An 8,478-nucleotide genomic window follows, 5' to 3' on the forward strand; every position below is an offset into this window, starting at 1 on the left:
CCTTAATGATTCCTTGAAAGGATGGAAGTTAAGGACTTAAAAGTATTGGAGCAGGGCCCAGCAGTTATTTGAACAGTAGCTCAACATGTTTAGTTTTGAACATGAAACAAGTGAATGTCAGCACACACGTCCACGTTACAGTGGACTATGGGAGTATTTCAGTGTTTAATGTGTGTACACGCACACATCACAATATAGGACGGTCACGGTAACAAGTGTGTGTATATACGTAGGCCCACAATTTGTTCGATATGCTACAACAATGTATGGGTGTACTACAGTAGTCTGAGGAGCTGGTTCACTAGTACACAAGAAGCTTTCAGGTTCAAAACCAGGCAAAGGGATTAAACACACGAATACTGGTCTGCATCCTGTCTGCACACAATGCAGCTCCGTGTGGAAGGGGGAGGGCCGCGATGCAGACGGATCCTAACAGTCTTTATCGTGAATGCTCCCTTCTGTCAGTTGTAGAACTAAACATCGTCCAGGTAACCAATGCTAACTAGAGGCCAGGGATTCTGGAACAGACCAGTAGATTCTAGAATACAGCATTCAGCTAGGTCATGCATTGCACGTTCTCCCCTAAATAAACTCTTTAAACAGTAGATACACACGTGGTGAGAGATATAACCTTCCAGTCCTTGGCCTCTTATCTCCCTCTCTCACAGATATACAGCATGATTGAATTTCTCTCTCAGTAGTAGTAACGGCTCCTCCTCTCAGAAGCCCATGTTAGTGCAATAGAAGCCGTGACTCTGGGACATTCACCCAGTAAGGTAGAGGTTCCCCGGGTTACCTGGTGGTAACAGGTAGATACTTCCTTCGTCAGGGTCATGTCGTACCCATCTTGTCTTCCCCAGGTAGGACTAGCTAATGCTGAGACCAGGTATTCTAATCTTCAGCTCACGGTTTGATCATCCCCAGGTCTCTCCCGGTTGAGGTCTTGGTCAGCTGTCATCAAGATCAGGTTTGTTAATTCTAATTCAAACAGTTTCTTCAGCAGATTTTTTTGTTATTGCTGCCTGGGATCAGGTTCCGGTGTGGGTACTCCACAGGTGTGTCAATTCTGAGGTATGGCTGGGAGAAGGTCACATGATTATAACGTGTAACTACGATCAGGTAAGTCAATCCTAAGGTTTCACTGAGATCAGGTATTTTCATTGACAGGTTGAGTCTGATTTCAGGTCAGGTAAATCCTCAGGTTCATCAGGTGTTTCAGGTATTGTCCTTTGGTCCCTCGGGTACTTAGGTCTTTTAATCCACAGGTGGGGTCAGCATCATCAGGTGTGTTGAGATCTTCAGGTGTGGTCAGCATCATCAGGTGTGGTTGAGATCTTCAGGTGTGGTCAGCATCATCAGGTGTGGTTGAGATCTTCAGGTGGGGTCAGCATCATCAGGTGTGGTTGAGCTCTTCAGGTGTGGTCAGCATCATCAGGTGTGGTTGAGATCTTCAGGTGTGGTTGAGATCATCAGGTGTGGTCAGCATCATCGGGTGGGGTCAGCATCATCAGGTGTGGTTGAGATCTTCAGGTGTGGTCAGCATCATCAGGTGTGGTTGAGATCTTCAGGTGTGGTTGAGATCATCAGGTGTGGTCAGCATCATCAGGTGGGGTCAGCATCATCAGGTGTGGTTGAGATCTTCAGGTGTGGTCAGCATCATCAGGTGTGGTTGAGCTCTTCAGGTGGGGTCAGCATCATCAGGTGTGGTTGAGCTCTTCAGGAGGGGTCAGCATCATCAGGTGTGGTTGAGCTCTTCAGGTGGGGTCAGCATCATCAGGTGTGGTTGAGCTCTTCAGGTGGGGTCAGCATCATCAGGTGTGGTTGAGATCTTCAGGTGTGGTCAGCATCATCAGGTGTGGTTGAGCTCTTCAGGTGGGGTCAGCATCATCAGGTGTGGTTGAGCTCTTCAGGAGGGGTCAGCATCATCAGGTGTGGTTGAGCTCTTCAGGTGGGGTCAGCATCATCAGGTGTGGTTGAGCTCTTCAGGTGGGGTCAGCATCATCAGGTGTGGTTGAGATCTTCAGGTGTGGTTGAGATCTTCAGGTGTGGTCAGCATCATCAGGTGAGTCAATCAGGTATCAGGTATATTGACCCTCAGGTGTGAACATCGGAGGGTTTTTTAGGGTTCAGGAGCCCCCCCAGTCTGAGTAGGGGCCGGGCGGCGTGACCCACCTTCCCCAGGTAACGGGACAGGGGTGTAGCATCCCCTCCGAGGGTGCAGCAGCACCCCCACCCCACCTCTGCACCTTGGGCTGGGAGAAGAGGAGGAGGAGGAGGAGGAAGAGGAGGAGGGAGAGGGAGAAGGAGAGGGGCCAGACCTTGTGTATCTAAGACTGGTTCTGGATGTGTGTATGGGGAGTAGAGGCAATGTGGTCCACGAGGTGGGATAGGAGGAAATGTGTGTTTGTCAGAGTGTGTACTAAGACGGGTTAGTATGGGGGTTGGAGGTGTGTCTAGGACAGGGGGAGGGGTTGGATGGAGGTGTGAGCCACAAGGTGGGATAGGAGGAAATGTGCCTGTGAGTGTGTGTGTGTGTAAGTCTGGGCAAGAGGCTACGGTCGGCAATGTGTTACCTGGTTTGAGTGGAGTGTGTGTGTTAGGGCTGAGGTTTGGGATGCGGTGTAACGAGTGTGTGTGAGAGGCCTGACGTGTGTTTGTGCACTCGTGGTGGGGTGTGGGGAGGTCTGGGGGATGGTAGGAGAAGTCTACGCGTAAGGGCAGAAACCAGTCTATGGTTGAGCTGGAGGGAGAGGCCAGAAGAGAGGCTGGGTTTGGGGCAGTAGGGGTGACAGGGATGATGAGGTTCGTGGGGTCAGAGTGGGTGGAGGAGGAGGGGTACATGGGGGGCTCCTGTGCTGCTGTCAGAGGCTGGTCCCTGAGGCCGAGGAGTCGGGGAGGTAGGTGTTGACCACCCGGTAGCCCTGGGCGCGGCGGATCATGTCCCGGATCTCCCCGTTGAGCTCCAGCAGCTTGGAACAGATGAGGCTGAGGTCCTGGCGTGACCCGACCAGGGCGATGGTTCCCGTCTGGCCCAGGGTCTGGTGTCGGAAGTAGACGTTGAGGAGGGTCTGCACCTCGCTCTCTGACCCACCGCCAAACACACCGTTAGGCCACAGCCTCCTGGAAGGGGGGTGGAGGAAGAGAGAGAGAGGGAGAGACAGACAGGAAGAGAGAGACAGACAGACAGGAAGAGAGAGACAGACAGGAAGAGAGAGAGGGAGAGACAGACAGACAGGAAGAGAGAGACAGACAGGAAGAGAGAGAGAGGGAGAGACAGACAGGAAGAGAGAGAGAGACAGGAAGAGAGAGAGAGGGAGAGACAGACAGGAAGAGAGAGATAGACAGGAAGAGAGAGAGAGGGAGAGACAGACAGGAAGAGAGAGACAGACAGGAAGAGAGAGAGAGGGAGAGACAGACAGGAAGAGAGAGACAGACAGGAAGAGAGAGAGAGGGATCAGGATGTATTAGTATTGTGAATGTTTTGTGATTGTTCTCGCTCTGTTTGGTGGGATTATTTCTATCACTGACGAGTACAGGGTTTTTATTCTTAGCACCACAACAAAATAGTGTGTGTCTGCGTGTGTGTCTGTGTCTATGCATGCTTTTTGGATCTCACCTGCACTCGTGGATGTAGCGTATGGCCTTGCTGAACTCCTGGTTGTTGAGGCACTCCAGGATGGCCTGTACGGCTGCCTCGGAGGAGGTGAAGCTGGGCAGGGCGGCAGAGGCCTGCGTCTGGGTGTGGGCCAGCTGTGTGTGCTCCAGGTCGCTGGCCACTGCTGCCTCTGCTGCTCTCAGACTGGTCTTCAGGTCACTCAGCTCTCGAGACATGTTTAGCAGCTACAGAGGGGGGGAGAGGAGGAGAGAGAGGGGGAGAGAGAGGGGGAGAGAGGGAGAGGGGGAGAGAGGGAGAGAGAGAGAGAGAGAGAGAGAGGGGAGAGGGAGAGAGAGAGAGAGAGAGAGAGAGAGAGAGGGGAGGGAGGGAGAAGGGGAGGAAGAGAGGGAGAGAGAGGGGGGAGGGAGAGAGAGAGAGGGGGCAGGGAGAGAGAGAGAGAGAGAGAGAGAGAGAGAGGGGAGAGAGAGAGAGAGAAATGCAAAAAAGCAAAATTAATCTCTTGATTCACTTTCAACAGGTATACAACATCTAAAAAAGCTGTTCATTCCTGTGGCGGTCCTCATGAGAGCCAGTTTCATCATAGCTCTTGATGGTTTTTGTGACTGCACTTGAAGAAACGTTCAAAGTTCTTGAAATGTTCTGTGTTGACTGATCTTCATGTCTTAAAGTAATGATGGACTGTTGTTTCTCTTTGCTTATTTAAGCTGTTCTTGCCATAATATGGACTTTACCAAATAGGGCTGTCTTCTGTATACCTACCTTGTCACAACACAACTGATTGGATCAAATGCATTAAGAAGGAAAGAAATTCCACAAATTAACTTTTAAGAAGGCACACCTGTTAATTGAAATGCATTCCAGGTGACTACCTCATGAAGCTGGTTGAGAGAATGCCAAGAGTGTGCAAAGCTGTCATCAAGGCAAAGGGTGGCTACTTTGAAGAATCTCAAATATAAAATATATTTTGATTTGTTTAACACTTTTTTGGTTACTACATGATTCCATATGTGTTATTTCATAGTTTTGATGTCTTCACTATTATTCTACAATGTAGAAAATAGTAAAAAATCAAGAAAAACCTTTGAATGAGTAGGTGTTCTAAAACCTTTGACCGGCAGTGTATGTGTGTGTGTGTGAGTCTGTCTGTTTATAGAAATTTCTCTGGGTCGCTTTTGAAGCATCCAATCACAGTCCTTCACTTACCTCAGGCACAGCGCTGACAGCGTGGACCTGTCCAATCAGCTTGCAGTAGGACTGGAAGAGGAGGAGCAGCTGGAAGTGCAGCTTGTAGAGGCGCTGACACAGCTCCAGTTGCTGAGAGGAGAGAGAGAGGACAGATTCATAGACAGTACAGTACAGTATACACACACACACACACACACACACACACTGCACACACACACACACCGCACACACCACACACACACACACACACACACCGCACACACCACACACACACACACACACATAAAATCCTCAACCTGAGCCATCTAAATCAGTTCATACACAGTATTGTTGTGTTGGTTATTTTGGCAGCAGTAGAATCATCAGTTTGAGAAGGAACACTAGAGGGTGAAGTGAGAAAACACATTAGATGATAGTAGGACTTAGTAAAGGACTTAGTAAAGGACTTAGTAAAGGACTTAGTAAAGGACTTAGTAAAGGACTTAGTAAAGGACTTACTGCCAGAGATTCCATTTGCTACACAGCCAGAGAGCATGTTACGAGGTGAAAGAGAGAGAGGGAGAAGCAAGAGGAGAGGAACACACATCAATAAAACACATGCAGTATAGTATAGTATAGTGTATATATATATATAGTATAGTGTATAGTGTAGTGTATATAGTATAGTATATAATATAGTGTATATATAGTATAGTGTAGTGTAGTGTGTATAGTATATAATATATAGTATATAGTATAGTATATAGTATAGTGTATATATATAGTATAGTATAGTGTACATTGTAGTGTATATAGTATAGTATATAATATATAGTATATAGTATAGTATATAGTATAGTATATAGTATAGTGTATAGTATAGATTATATAGTATAGTGTATAGAGTATAGTATAGTATGTAGTATAGTGTATAGTGTATAGTATAGTATATATTATAGCATATAGTATAGTATATAGCATAGGGTATTGTATATAGTATAGTGTATAGTATAGTGTAAAGTATAGTGTCTAGTATTGTATAGTATACTATATAGTATAGTGTCTAGTATATAGTATAGTTTAGTGTATAGTATAGTATATAGTATATAGTATAGTGCATAGTGTATAGTATAGTATATAGTATAGTATATAGTATGGTGTATAGTGTATAGTATATGGTATAGTGTATAGTTTAGTGTATTGTATAGTGTATAGTATAGTGTATAGTACATATTATAGTGTATAGTATTGTGTATAGTATTGTGTATAGTATAGTATATAGTATAGTATCATTTATAGTATAGTATATAGTATAGTGTAGTGTGTATAGTATATAATATATAGTATATAGTATAGTATAGTGTATATATATAGTATAGTATAGTGTATATTGTAGTGTATATAGTATAGTATATAATATATAATATATAGTATAGTGTATAGTGTATAGTATATAGTATAGATTATATAGTATAGTGTATAGAGTATAGTATAGCATATTATAGTATAGTATAGTATGTAGTATAGTGTATAGTGTATAGTATAGTATATATTATAGCATATAGTATAGTATATAGCATAGGGTATAGTATATAGTATAGTGTCTAGTATCGTGTAAAGTATAGTGTATAGTATAGTGTATAGTATTGTATAGTATATAGTATAGTATATAGTATAGTGTCTAGTATATAGTATAGTTTAGTGTATATTATAGTATATAGTATAGTGCATAGTGTATAATATAGTAAAGTATATAGTATGGTGTATAGTATAGTGTATAGTATATGGTATAGTGTATAGTATAGTGTATTGTATAGTGTATAGTACATAGCATAGTGTATAGTATTGTGTATAGTATTGTGTATAGTATAGTATATAGTATAGTATCATTTATAGTATAGTATATAGTATAGTGTATAGTATATAGTATAGTATGTAGTATATTGTATAGTTTATTATATAGTATAGTGTATAGTATAGTGTATAGTATAGTAAAGTGTATAGTGTAGTATATAGTATAGTGTATAGTATAGTAGAGTGTATAGTATAGTGTATAATAGTATAGTGTATAGTATAGTAGTTTACAGAATATTGTATAGTATAGTGTATAGTCTAGTGTATAGTATATTGTATACTAAAGTGTATAGTATAGCAGTGTATAGTATAGTAGTGTATAGTATAGTGTATAGTATAGTAGTTTATAGAATATTGTATAGTATAGTGTATAGTATAGTGTATAGTATAGTGTATAGTATAGTGTAGTGTATAATATCTAGTATAGTATAGTGTAGTATATAGTATAGTGTAGTATATAGTATAGTGTATAGTATAGTGTATATTATAGTGTATAGTGTATAGTATAGTGTATAGTATAGTAGTGTATAGTATATTATATAGTATATATTATAGCATAGTGTATAGTATAGTGTATAGTATAGTAGTGTATAGTATAGTATAGTAGTGTATAATATAGTGTATAGTATAGTAGTTTATAGAATATTGTATAGTGTATAGTATAGTGTGTAGTATAGTGTCTAGTATAGTGTATAGTATAGTGTATAGTGTATAGTGTATAGTGTGTAGTATAGTGTATAGTATAGTGTATAGTATAGTATAGTGTGTAGTATAGTGTATAGTATAGTATGGTTTTAAACTACAGTGAAACAGGTGCGTGTTGTCATGGGGATTTATTGACTTCTTACCTTCTCCTCTGAGTCTCCTGGCTGACAGGTAATCACGCCATCGCCAGGGCACCTGGGAAACGTGTCCTTACAGTTCCTCAGCCACTGGAAATGAAGAAGAGAAAGTGAAAGGGAGGGGGGAGAGAGGGAAAGAGAGAAACAATAGAGAGGGGGAGAGAGAGAAAGAGGGAAACAATAGAGAGGGGGAGAGAGAGAAAGAGAGAAACAATAGAGAGGGGGAGAGAGAGAAAGAGGGAAACAATAGAGAGGGGGAGAGAGAGAAAGAGGGAGAAGAGGAGGGTTTTCTGATCAGGGCTTGTTAGACTGGACTAGCTGGTCAAAAGCTCAACTAACAGATTGTAGCGTAAATTCTAGACTTTTCTGTCAAGTACAACTCATAACGATACAGTGTCTCCTTATCATAGGGTTATCTGTAGCACCTTGGGTTTGAGAAAAGAGCTTAACAGCTCAAAGTCAGTATCGTTATGGGTGGTAGTGTCTTAACAACTCAAAGTCAGTTTCGTTATGGGTGGTAGTGTCTTAACAGCTCAAAGTCAGTATCGTTATGGGTGGTAGTGTCTTAACAGCTCAAAGTCAGTATCGTTATGGGTGGTAGTGTCTTAACAGCTCAAAGTCAGTATCGTTATGGTAGTGTCTTAACAGCTCGAAGTCAATATCGTTATGTGTGGTAGTGTCTTAACAGCTCAAAGTCAGTATCGTTATGGTAGTGTCTTAACAGCTCGAAGTCAGTATCGTTATGGGTGGTAGTGTCTTAACAGCTCAAAGTCAGTATCGTTATGGTAGTGTCTTAACAGCTCAAAGTCAGTATCGTTATGTGTGGTAGTGTCTTAACAGCTCAAAGTCAGTATCGTTATGGTAGTGTCTTAACAGCTCAAAGTCAGTATCGTTGTGGTAGTCTTAACAGCTCAAAGTCATTATTGTTATGTGTGGTAGTGTCTTAACAGCTCAAAGTCAGTATCGTTATGGGTGGTAGTGTCTTAACAGCTCAAAGTCAGT

General features: G+C 42.4%; 1 pseudogene across 1 annotated transcript in view; it reads right to left on the bottom strand.

Moving 5' to 3' along the window:
• Positions 1-2,861: 2,861 nt before the first annotated feature.
• Positions 2,862-8,478, bottom strand: part of LOC311099891 (protein furry homolog) — a 49,859-nt pseudogene continuing 44,242 nt past the window's right edge. Inside the window, exons 20-24 of the transcript in view lie at positions 7,483-7,566; positions 5,300-5,317; positions 4,820-4,930; positions 3,617-3,840; positions 2,862-3,120 (exon numbers count right to left, since the gene is read on the bottom strand). The product of the transcript in view is annotated as a protein furry homolog (transcript). The remainder of the gene's footprint in view (positions 3,121-3,616; positions 3,841-4,819; positions 4,931-5,299; positions 5,318-7,482; positions 7,567-8,478) is intronic.

This window comes from Coregonus lavaretus, assembly GCF_964263955.1.
Source record: "Coregonus lavaretus genome assembly, chromosome: 24".
Classification (NCBI taxonomy): domain Eukaryota; kingdom Metazoa; phylum Chordata; class Actinopteri; order Salmoniformes; family Salmonidae; genus Coregonus; species Coregonus lavaretus.